Source organism: Pseudophryne corroboree, chromosome 1 (genome assembly GCF_028390025.1).
Source record: "Pseudophryne corroboree isolate aPseCor3 chromosome 1, aPseCor3.hap2, whole genome shotgun sequence".
Lineage (NCBI taxonomy): Eukaryota > Metazoa > Chordata > Amphibia > Anura > Myobatrachidae > Pseudophryne > Pseudophryne corroboree.
In genome coordinates this window covers 349,632,916-349,645,540 of record NC_086444.1, presented here as the reverse complement: position 1 = coordinate 349,645,540, position 12,625 = coordinate 349,632,916, and the positions used below count along the sequence as shown (strand labels likewise).

The following is a 12,625-nucleotide window of genomic DNA, read 5'->3' as shown; positions in this document are numbered from 1 at the left end:
TCTCATTCGGTGCTGCAGAGTCATCCGCACTCTCCCGCCCGTTTGGGAGCTTTGGTATAATCCCCATGGTCCTTTCGGAGTCCCCAGCATCCACTAGGACGTTAGAGAAAATAAGAATTTACTTACCGATAATTCTATTTCTCATAGTCCGTAGTGGACTATAAATTCTTATTTTTTCTTGAAGGGCTGCGTCACCTTAATGAAAAGGGAGACAAAAGCCATGGATTTGTGAGAGACAAAGATCCCTATTGAAGGGACCTGCATCTCTCGACAGGAATCAGAAAACTGTTTAATAATGGATGCGGCTCCCTATGAAAAGGGAGACAAAGCCAGTGGTGTTTCAGGAGACAAAGATCCCTTGAGAAGGGACCTGCATCTCCCGACAGGAGATCCTCATCAGATCGGAGTACAGTGAGTACTGGTGGTTTGAGGGCCCTAGTTTACTTGGTAGCTTAGGCCCCCCCCCTCCCCCCCGTGTACTAATGCTGACTGAAGGCATCAGATAGAGACACAGCGCCACTAAGGGTCCGAGTGAAGTCCCGTAGCGCACGTCGGCAGGAGAAGCCGCATTAAGAGGCTGACACTCTGTGGAGTCCGGCAAGCCTTCCCGCACCTTGCCTTTCCCCCCTCCCTCCCGCCAGAATCGTTCTTCGCTGTGGGACCGGAGGAGAGAGGTCCCGCAGCGCGCTCACTGCCAGGCTGCTGCAGTTCTTCAGCCGCGGATGGGCAGGGTAGGATCACAGTGGGGGATGTTGCGCAGAGCGGAGACCAGAGCACTATGCCGCACAGTGACCAGCAACATACCCCGGCTACTGTTGCTGCAGAGTATCACTTCCTGGCCGGCAGAGCCGCCTCTAATATGCGGCGGCGGGGAGATCATTTTCAACTGCGCGGCAGCATGTGCGTCCGGCAGTACTTTTGCATAAGGGAGAAGAGCACGTTCAAGCACCACCTCAGACAATTTTATGGGATATGTGTAAAACTTAATGATCTATCCATAAACTTTCAGTGGCGGCCATCTTGATTAACAGATAGGCGCCGATCTAAGGGGCAGGGCTTAGCCCTCCCACTATTTCAGGTCATCACATAAGATTGACACCAGAACATTACATTATAGAGAGGGCTCCCTCTGCTGGTGTAAGTTGGTATAGAGGATCTCCTGAGAAATAATTCTGACTACAAATATTTATATTTTCAAAGGACTTCTATGAAAAGATCCTGTTTAAAATATCCCGGAAGCATGTTGGACAGCCCCATCAGAGTCGGCTGGTATTAAAACAACTCTACCATCGTAGCTGAGTTACAGTTAAGGGTGGAGGTTGCATGTCGTCTGGTGGTTTAATATTTTTTTTTTATTTTCCATATATATATATATATATATATATATATATATATATATATATATATATATATATATATATATATATATATATATATATATAATATAATATATATATATATATTTGTCCTGTTCTGGATTCTAGATAAAGAAGAGAACAGTAATTCCAGCCGGATCCGATAGCCTTGCTTCCGTCATCGCTCACAGCCTTTCTCTTCCTAGTTAAAAGGGTGAAAGTGCTGTGAAGTACCCTGGTAAAGGGTTTTTAACTAACATGTCAAAAGATTATGTTTATATGGCAGCTCCGGGGTGTGCGACTCCGCATAGGTCATGGCAAAACGACTTGGCAGATAGAATCTCCAAGTAGATGGCGAAATCACGCATGCAGCACTAGGAAAGGGCTGCGAGATTTAGAAAAAAAAAAAAAAAACCATGAAAGCATCCTCATCAAGTAAATACTAGAGATGAGCGCCTGAAATTTTTCGGGTTTTGGTTTTGGGTTCGGTTCCGCGGCCGTGTTTTGGGTTCGAACGCGTTTTGGCAAAACCTCACCGAATTTTTTTTGTCGGATTCGGGTGTGTTTTGGATTCGGGTGTTTTTTTTCAAAAAACACTAAAAAACAGCTTAAATCATAGAATTTGGGGGTCATTTTGATCCCAAAGTATTATTAACCTCAAAAACCATAATTTACACTCCTTTTCAGTCTATTCTGAATACCTCACACCTCACAATATAATTTTTAGTCCTAAAATTTGCACCGAGGTCGCTGTGTGAGTAAGATAAGCGACCCTAGTGGCCGACACAAACACCGGGCCCATCTAGGAGTGGCACTGCAGTGTCACGCAGGATGTCCCTTCCAAAAAACCCTCCCCAAACAGCACATGACGCAAAGAAAAAAAGAGGCGCAATGAGGTAGCTGACTGTGTGAGTAAGATTAGCGACCCTAGTGGCCGACACAAACACCGGGCCCATTTAGGAGTGGCACTGCAGTGTCACGCAGGATGTCCCTTCCAAAAAACCCTCCCCAATCAGCACATGATGCAAAGAAAAAGAAAAGAAAAAAGAGGTGCAAGATGGAATTGTCCTTGGGCCCTCCCACCCACCCTTATGTTGTATAAACAAAACAGGACATGCACACTTTAACCAACCCATCATTTCAGTGACAGGGTCTGCCACACGACTGTGACTGATATGACGGGTTGGTTTGGACCCCCCCCAAAAAAGAAGCAATTAATCTCTCCTTGCACAAACTGGCTCTACAGAGGCAAGATGTCCACCTCATCTTCACCCTCCGATATATCACCGTGTACATCCCCCTCCTCACAGATTATCAATTCGTCCCCACTGGAATCCACCATCTCAGCTCCCTGTGTACTTTGTGGAGGCAATTGCTGCTGGTCAATGTCTCCGCGGAGGAATTGATTATAATTCATTTTAATGAACATCATCTTCTCCACATTTTCTGGATGTAACCTCGTACGCCGATTGCTGACAAGGTGAGCGGCGGCACTAAACACTCTTTCGGAGTACACACTTGTGGGAGGGCAACTTAGGTAGAATAAAGCCAGTTTGTGCAAGGGCCTCCAAATTGCCTCTTTTTCCTGCCAGTATAAGTACGGACTGTGTGACGTGCCTACTTGGATGCGGTCACTCATATAATCCTCCACCATTCTATCAATGTTGAGAGAATCATATGCAGTGACAGTAGACGACATGTCCGTAATCGTTGTCAGGTCCTTCAGTCCGGACCAGATGTCAGCATCAGCAGTCGCTCCAGACTGCCCTGCATCACCGCCAGCGGGTGGGCTCGGAATTCTGAGCCTTTTCCTCGCACCCCCAGTTGCGGGAGAATGTGAAGGAGGAGATGTTGACAGGTCGCGTCCCGCTTGACTTGACAATTTTGTCACCAGCAGGTCTTTCAACCCCAGCAGACTTGTGTCTGCCGGAAAGAGAGATCCAAGGTAGGCTTTAAATCTAGGATCGAGCACGGTGGCCAAAATGTAGTGCTCTGATTTCAACAGATTGACCACCCGTGAATCCTTGTTAAGCGAATTAAGGGCTCCATCCACAAGTCCCACATGCCTAGCGGAATCGCTCCGTGTTAGCTCCTCCTTCAATGTCTCCAGCTTCTTCTGCAAAAGCCTGATGAGGGGAATGACCTGACTCAGGCTGGCAGTGTCTGAACTGACTTCACGTGTGGCAAGTTCAAAGGGCATCAGAACCTTGCACAACGTTGAAATCATTCTCCACTGCGCTTGAGACCGGTGCATTCCACCTACTATATCGTGCTCAATTGTATAGGCTTGAATGGCCTTTTGCTGCTCCTCCAACCTCTGAAGCATATAGAGCAGGCCTGGCCAACCTGTGGCTCTCCAGCTGTTGTAAAACTACAAGTCCCATCATGCTTTGCCACAGTTTTGCTATTAGGGAATGCTAAAACTGTGGCAGGGCATGCTGGGATGTGTAGTTTCACAACATCTGGAGAGCCACAGGTTGGCCAGGCCTGATATAGAGGGTTGAATTCCACCTCGTTACCACTTCTTGCTTCAGATGATGGCAGGGCAGGTTCAGTAGTTTTTGGTGGTGCTCCAGTCTTCTGTACGTGGTGCCTGTACGCCGAAAGTGTCCCGCAATTCTTCTGGCCACCGACAGCATCTCTTGCACGCCCCTGTCGTTTTTTAAAAAATTCTGCACCACCAAATTCAAGGTATGTGCAAAACATGGGACGTGCTGGAATTTGCCCATATTTAATGCACACACAATATTGCTGGCGTTGTCCGATGCCACAAATCCACAGAAGAGTCCAATTGGGGTAAGCCATTCCGCGATGATCTTCCTCAGTTGCCGTAAGAGGTTTTCAGCTGTGTGCGTATTCTGGAAACCGGTGATACAAAGCGTAGCCTGCCTAGGAAAGAGTTGGCGTTTGCGAGATGCTGCTACTGGTGCCGCCGCTGCTGTTCTTGCGGCGGGAGTCCATACATCTACCCAGTGGGCTGTCACAGTCATATAGTCCTGACCCTGCCCTGCTCCACTTGTCCACATGTCCGTGGTTAAGTGGACATTGGGTACAGCTGCATTTTTTAGGACACTGGTGACTCTTTTTCTGAGGTCTGTGTACATTTTCGGTATCGCCTGCCTAGAGAAATGGAACCTAGATGGTATTTGGTACCGGGGACACAGTACCTCCAACAAGTCTCTAGTTGGCTCTGCAGTAATGATGGATACCGGAACCACGTTTCTCACCACCCAGGATGCCAAGGCCTCAGTTATCCGCTTTGCAGTAGGATGACTGCTGTGATATTTCATCTTCCTCGCAAAGGACTGTTGAACAGTCAATTGCTTACTGGAAGTAGTACAAGTGGGCTTACGACTTTTTTTCTTTCTTCTTTATACATACATAGTTACATAGACATCTCTTTATCAACCAGTCTATATTAGCAGCAGACACAGTACAGTACGGTAGTTCACGGCTGTGGCTACCTCTGTGTCTGCACTCGGCAGGCAGTCCATAATTGTATACTAGTATCCATCTCCATTGTTTACCTGAGGTGCCTTTTAGTTGCCTTTTAGTTGTGACCATCGACTCCCAGCGGCAACAACAGCAGCGCCAGCAGCAGTAGGCGTTACACGCAAGGATGCATCGGAGGAATCCCAGGTAGGAGAGGACTCGTCAGAATTGCCAGTGACATGGCCTGCAGGACTATTGGCATTCCTGGGGAAGGAGGAAATTGACACTGAGGGAGTTGGTGGGGTGGTTTGCGTGAGCTTGGTTACAAGAGGAAGGGATTTACTGGTCAGTGGACTGCTTCCGCTGTCACCCAAAGTTTTTGAACTTGTCACTGACTTATTATGAATGCGCTGCAGGTGACGTATAAGGGAGGATGTTCCGAGGTGGTTAACGTCCTTACCCCTACTTATTACAGCTTGACAAAGGCAACACACGGCTTGACACCTGTTGTCCGCATTTCTGGTGAAATACCTCCACACCGAAGAGCTGATTTTTTTGGTATTTTCACCTGGCATGTCAACGGCCATATTCCTCCCACGGACAACAGGTGTCTCCCCGGGTGCCTGACTTAAACAAACCACCTCACCATCAGAATCCTCCTGGTCAATTTCCTCCCCAGCGCCAGCAACACCCATATCCTCCTCATCCTGGTGTACTTCAACACTGACATCTTCAATCTGACTATCAGGAACTGGACTGCGGGTGCTCCTTCCAGCACTTGCAGGGGGCGTGCAAATGGTGGAAGGCGCATGCTCTTCACGTCCAGTGTTGGGAAGGTCAGGCATCGCAACCGACACAATTGGACTCTCCTTGTGGATTTGGGATTTCGAAGAATGCACAGTTCTTTGCTGTGCTGCTTTTGCCAGCTTGAGTCTTTTCATTTTTCTAGCGAGAGGCTGAGTGCTTCCATCCTCATGTGAAGCTGAACCACTAGCCATGAACATAGGCCAGGGCCTCAGCCGTTCCTTGCCACTCCGTGTCGTAAATGGCATATTGGCAAGTTTACGCTTCTCCTCCGACAATTTTATTTTAGGTTTTGGAGTCCTTTTTTTTCTGATATTTGGTGTTTTGGATTTGACATGCTCTGTACTATGACATTGGGCATCGGCCTTGGCAGACGACGTTGCTGGCATTTCATCGTCTCGGCCATGACTAGTGGCAGCAGCTTCAGCACGAGGTGGAAGTGGATCTTGATCTTTCCCTAATTTTGGAACCTCAACATTTTTGTTCTCCATATTTTAATAGGCACAACTAAAAGGCACCTCAGGTAAACAATGGAGATGGATACTAGTATACAATTATGGACTGCCTGCCGAGTGCAGACACAGAGGTAGCCACAGCCGTGAACTACCGTACTGTACTGTGTCTGCTGCTAATATAGACTGGTTGATAAAGAGATGTCTATGTAACTATGTATGTATAAAGAAGAAAGAAAAAAAAACCACGGTTAGGTGGTATACAATTATGGACGGACTGCCTGCCGAGTGCAGACACAGAGGTAGCCACAGCCGTGAACTACCGTACTGTACTGTGTCTGCTGCTAATATAGACTGGTTGATAAAGAGATGTCTATGTAACTATGTATGTATAAAGAAGAAAGAAAAAAAAAACCACGGTTAGGTGGTATACAATTATGGACGGACTGCCTGCCGAGTGCAGACACAGAGGTAGCCACAGCCGTGAACTACCGTACTGTACTGTGTCTGCTGCTAATATAGACTGGTTGATAAAGAGATGTCGTAGTAGTATGTATGTATAAAGAAGAAAAAAAAACCACGGTTAGGTGGTATACAATTATGGACGGACTGCCTGCCGAGTGCAGACACAGAGGTAGCCACAGCCGTGAACTACCGTACTGTACTGTGTCTGCTGCTAATATAGACTGGTTGATAAAGAGATGTCTATGTAACTATGTATGTATAAAGAAGAAAGAAAAAAAAACCACGGTTAGGTGGTATACAATTATGGACGGACTGCCTGCCGAGTGCAGACACAGAGGTAGCCACAGCCGTGAACTACCGTACTGTACTGTGTCTGCTGCTAATATAGACTGGTTGATAAAGAGATGTCTATGTAACTATGTATGTATAAAGAAGAAAGAAAAAAAAACCACGGTTAGGTGGTATACAATTATGGACGGACTGCCTGCCGAGTGCAGACACAGAGGTAGCCACAGCCGTGAACTACCGTACTGTACTGTGTCTGCTGCTAATATAGACTGGTTGATAAAGAGATGTCGTAGTAGTATGTATGTATAAAGAAGAAAAAAAAACCACGGTTAGGTGGTATACAATTATGGACGGACTGCCTGCCGAGTGCAGACACAGAGGTAGCCACAGCCGTGAACTACCGTACTGTGTCTGCTGCGACTGGATGATAAATGATATAAAAAATATATATATATCACTACTGCAGCCGGACAGGTATATATTATATATTATATAATGACGGACCTGCTGGACACTGTCTGTCAGCAGAATGAGTTTTATTTTTATAGAATAAAAAAAACAACAACACACAAGTGAAGTCACACGACGAGTGTTTAACTTTTTCAGGCAATCACAATATAAGTATACTACTAACTATACTGGTGGTCAGTGTGGTCAGGTCACTGGTCAGTCACACTGGCAGTGGCACTCCTGCAGCAAAAGTGTGCACTGTTTAATTTTAATATAATATTATGTACTCCTGGCTCCTGCTATAACCTATAACTGGCACTGCAGTGCTCCCCAGTCTCCCCCACAATTATAAGCTGTGTGAGCAGTCAGACAGATATATAATATATATAGATGATGCAGCACACTGGGCTGAGCCTGAGCAGTGCACACAGATATGGTATGTGACTGAGTCACTGTGTGTATCGCTTTTTTCAGGCAGAGAACGGATATATTAAATAAACTGCACTGTCTGGTGGTCACTCACTATATAATATTATGTACTCCTGGCTCCTGCTATAACCTATAACTGGCACTGCAGTGCTCCCCAGTCTCCCCCACAATTATAAGCTGTGTGAGCTGAGCAGTCAGACAGATATATAATATATATAGATGATGCAGCACACTGGGCTGAGCCTGAGCAGTGCACACAGATATGGTATGTGACTGAGTCACTGTGTGTATCGCTTTTTTCAGGCAGAGAACGGATATATTAAATAAACTGCACTGTCTGGTGGTCACTCACTAGTAAACTCTCTGCACTCTCTACACTTCTACAGTACTCCTCCTAGTCCTAAGCTCCAGTAAATCTCTCTCTCTTATAATCTAAATGGAGAGGACGCCAGCCACGTCCTCTCACTATCAATCTCAATGCACGTGTGAAAATGGCGGCGACGCGCGGCTCCTTATATAGAATCCGAGTCTCGCGATAGAATCCGAGCCTCGCGAGAATCCGACAGCGTCATGATGACGTTCGGGCGCGCTCGGGTTAACCGAGCAAGGCGGGAAGATCCGAGTCGCTCGGACCCGTGAAAAAAAACATGAAGTTCGTGCGGGTTCGGATTCAGAGAAACCGAACCCGCTCATCTCTAGTAAATACCTCCCACAGACGGTTAAAAGACCTCTAACTATTGTACCAGTGTCAGAGGGAGGAAGGTCTTATTATTGATACAGATAATTGAATCAAACCTAAACACCGATTTTCAGGAAGAAGACACGGCAATCTCGGACATAGATTCCTTAATTGACGTGGTAACGGTGATCCTAAACTTTAAAGTTGATAAAGTTAAGGAGCCAGAGAATTTTGAATTATTCGAATCCCAAAAGAACCGCGTTCGACTGTGTTTCCCATGCCTAAGTCTCTCCGATCTCAAATGGAGGAGGCTTGGAAGCAACCTGATAAACCAGTAGGTATGTTTCCTTAGGCAGTTTGTCAAGGAGGACAATCTTACCGATACCTAATGTAACCGCTTTTAAGGATGGCTCAGATCGTAGGGTTGACTCAACCTTTAAAGTCAATTTTTTGTAGCAGCTGGTGCAGCAGAGGCCATGGGAGCATGGTCGGGACGTATTGTAGAGGCTATTGAGGAGGACAATAGCTTGTACGAAATACCCAACTGGCGGAACACTTTCGAGAATCCAGCTCGTATTTGTGTCACGCCTCACAGTATATTAGCAGAATGGCATCGCGCATCTCCGCATCGGCCATATTACCTAAAGGATTTTATGGCTCAGAGAATGTCAGAAGACGGTGGAATCCATCCCCTTTGGGTGTGAACTGCTTTTCAGTACATAGTTGGACAAGTTAATTTCACAAATTACGGCAGGGAAGTCCACTTTCCTACCTACTTCTTTTACGAGAACCACTCCACAGGTTAGGAGAGGTTATTCGGGACAAATGTTAATTCATTTATGTTACAGTCCTTTCGAGCCCAAACAAGAGGTTTCGGTTCACAAGCCCTTGGAGGCAGAGGTAGAGGCAGCTCACAGACAACAACCAGAAAGCAGGATAAACCTGCTGACAGGACAGAGACGAGGCGGCCTCCCAGCTCTCATGGGGTCCCCCTTCGGGGGCGCACGTCTGGAAGGTTTCCGGCACATCTGGACCAAAACCCCACCAGAACTTTGGATAAAGGGTGCAAACTAGATTCCCTCGGTGCACTCAGAAAGCAGAGGCATTACTGACAGCAATTCAAAATTTGCTACGGTCAGAGGTCATTGTTCCAGTTCGCGCCTCTCGTAAAGGTACGGGTTTCTATCCCAATTTTTTTTGTTGTGCCAAAGCCAGACACAGACCGATACTCACTTTCAAGGTTTTAAACCAGGTTCTAAGAGTCTACAGATTCGAGATGGAATCAATCCAGTCGGTCGTTGCAGACTTAGAAACAGGCGAGTTCATGGTATCCATGGACTTAAAGGATACAGATCTGCATATCCCAATCGGGACTCCTCACCAGGCTTACTTAGGGTTCGCACTGGTGAAGGATCACTACCAATTCAAGGGCCTTGCTGTCCAGTCTATCATCAGACCCAGGAATCCTTACGAAGATCATGGCAATCATGGTTGCAGGATTGAGACTTTTAGGGGTCACCTTTATATCTTGTCTTGACGATCCACGGATCGAGACATACTCTCGGGAACAGTTGGTCAAGGATGTTCAGACATCTCATCAATTTCTCATTCAACATGGGTGGCTTGTGAATTTCCAGAAATCCAACCTCATGCCAACTCAACGGATTCAATTCCTCGGTCTTAAAGAGAGTTTTCCTACCAGAGAACAAGGTCCAGGACCTACAGAGATTACTGGCTCGGGTACTGAGGTCACGAACGGCCCGCTGTGGGCAACTTCTCGGGAAGATGGTATCGTCTTTCGAAGCTCAACACTACGACAGAATTCATCCCCCAGTTGAACCTCATTGCTCAGGGAGCAGGGTCACACGGGCTTCTACACCGAAGAATCCGACTTCCACCGCACATACGCACCTCCTTGAATTGGTGGTCGTTGCACAGGAATCTCGCAGCAGGCAACAGATTCAGCATTGGGGATTAGGGCATCCTGACAATGGACGCCACTCTCACAGGTGGGGGTGCCGTCTTGGCAGAACATCAGTTTCAGGGCAGATGGACAATACTGGTGAGCAGCCTACCTATAAACATTCTAGTACTAAGAACAGTTTACAATGCGCTTCTCTTAGCCGAAGACCTAGGCATGGGTCAACACATAAAGATACAGTCGTACAATATCACGACGACGGCATACATGAACGGTCATGGAGGAACTAGGCGCAGAATGGCGTTAAAAGAAGCCACAAAGATCTTGTTGTGGGCAAAAAGGCGAAAACTCATCCTCTTGGCAGTGTTCATTCCAGGTGTGGAACACTGGGAAGCAGATTATTTCAGTCGCCAGGACGTGCGTCCGGTGGAGTGCTGCCTTCATCCACGGAATTGCGATATGGTGGTGAGGAGATAAGGTCTTCCTCAGGTCGACTGGGGCGTCTCGGCAAAACCATCAACTGCCCAGATATGTGTCCAGGACAAGAGATCCAGCAGAAGGAGTGGATGCATTAACACTTCCTTGGTGTTACAGGAGGTTTTACGTTTTTCCACCTTTCTCACTCATACAGGGTTTGGGAAAAGGTTGAAACAAGAACAGGTGTGGGCGATTCTTATCGCACCAGGTTGGACCCACAGGAGTTGGTACTCAGACCTGTGTGGGTTAATAGCGGGAGATCCTTGGCGGTTACCTCAGAGAGGGGACCTGCTATCTCTGGGACCTTTCCAACACAGACATACGTTTAACGGCGTAGTTATGGAAACTCGGATCTTACGACACGGACGGATACCAACGGCCAGTCCTAAGATGATTACTACTAAGACGTCGGTCAGAGCCAGGCACTACTATGGGATTTGGAGAGATACATGGACTGGTGTCCAGCACGCGGGTGGGATTCCACGAACTTCCACTACTACTTCTACTTAGACTTCTACTTTTCCTTCAGGTCGGTCTAAGGCTCTCTCAAGTTTCAAATTTTGGCTCTCTCCATCCTATTTCAACAGTGGTTAGCATCCTGGTCAGAGGTTCAAACCTTTTTACAGGGGGTTCTGAGGATCCAACCCCCTTTTCGTCCCCCCGCTGCACCATGGGACTTAAATTTAGTTTTGGAATTGTTGAGATCACCAATTTAAAAAATAAATAAAGATAAAATAAAAATATCTCTTGGAAGGTCATATTTTCGCTTGCCTTGGCTTCGGACAGGCGGGTTGCTGGCTTGGGAGCCTTATCCTGTAAGAGTGTCTTTTGTTTTTCATTTTTCATGCGGATAGTGCAGAACTCCGTACAAGAGCAGACTTCCTTCCGAAGGTGGTTTCGGGTTTTCACGTAAACCAGCCAATAGTGGTCCCATCCTTCCAGGGTCTCACTGATGAGGACGTGTCATTGGATGTTGTCCGAGCTTTACGGGTATACGTACAGGTTACGTCGTCTTTCAGAAAGTCGGACCATTTGTTTGTTCTTTATGATGGGCCAAAGAAGGGTTGGCCGGCATCTAAGCAGTCTTTGTCTAGATGGATTAGACTTGCCATTCGGCAAGCTTATATTTCCTGTGGCAAACAGGTTCCGGTTCAGACGGGTGCTCATACTACCCGATCAGTGGGTGCCTCGTGGGCGGCTGCCAGGGGTGCTTCCACTACTCAACTTTGCAGAGCGGCGACGTGGTCTTCAGCCCACACGTTCGCAAAATTTTACAAGTTTGATACTTTTGCGTCCGGAGAATCTAAGTTCGGACGTTTAGTTTTGCAGGACACCGACAGCACTCCCTCCCTGGGGGAAAACTTTGGGACGTCCCCTAATAGGACTCCAGTGTCCCCTAGTGGATGAAAGAGAAAAGAGGATTTTGGTACTTACCGATAAATCCATTTCTCTGAATCCTCTAGGGGACACTGGACGCCCGCCTCGGTGCTGTCAACCTGCTGTGTTCAAAGTTCTTGTTCAAACATTTCGTACAAACAGCGTTGGTTTTTCGTTAAGAGTTTCTTGGATGCTGTTTGATATGTTGTACGGTTCGGTTCCTCGCCATGTGCTATAATATCATGTCCTATTCTCTCAATCCAATTTTCAAAACTGAGGGAGAAGGGATGTGAAGGCGGAGGAGCCGGCTGTGCAGACAATGCTAATTTTAGATTGTGCCACACCTCCGGTTGCAAGCTTCACACCCCTACTGTATAGGACTCCAGTGTCCCCTAGAGGATTCAGAGAAATTGATTTATCGGTAAGTACCAAAATCCTCTTATTTCACTTGCAATCCTGTGAGGAGACCTGGAAAACATGAACTGTTGGGGGTACT

General features: G+C 46.9%; 1 protein-coding gene across 2 annotated transcripts in view; it reads left to right on the top strand.

Moving 5' to 3' along the window:
• Window positions 1-12,625, top strand: part of DGCR8 (DGCR8 microprocessor complex subunit) — a 158,750-nt gene that overhangs the window by 19,952 nt on the left and 126,173 nt on the right. The window lies entirely within an intron of this gene.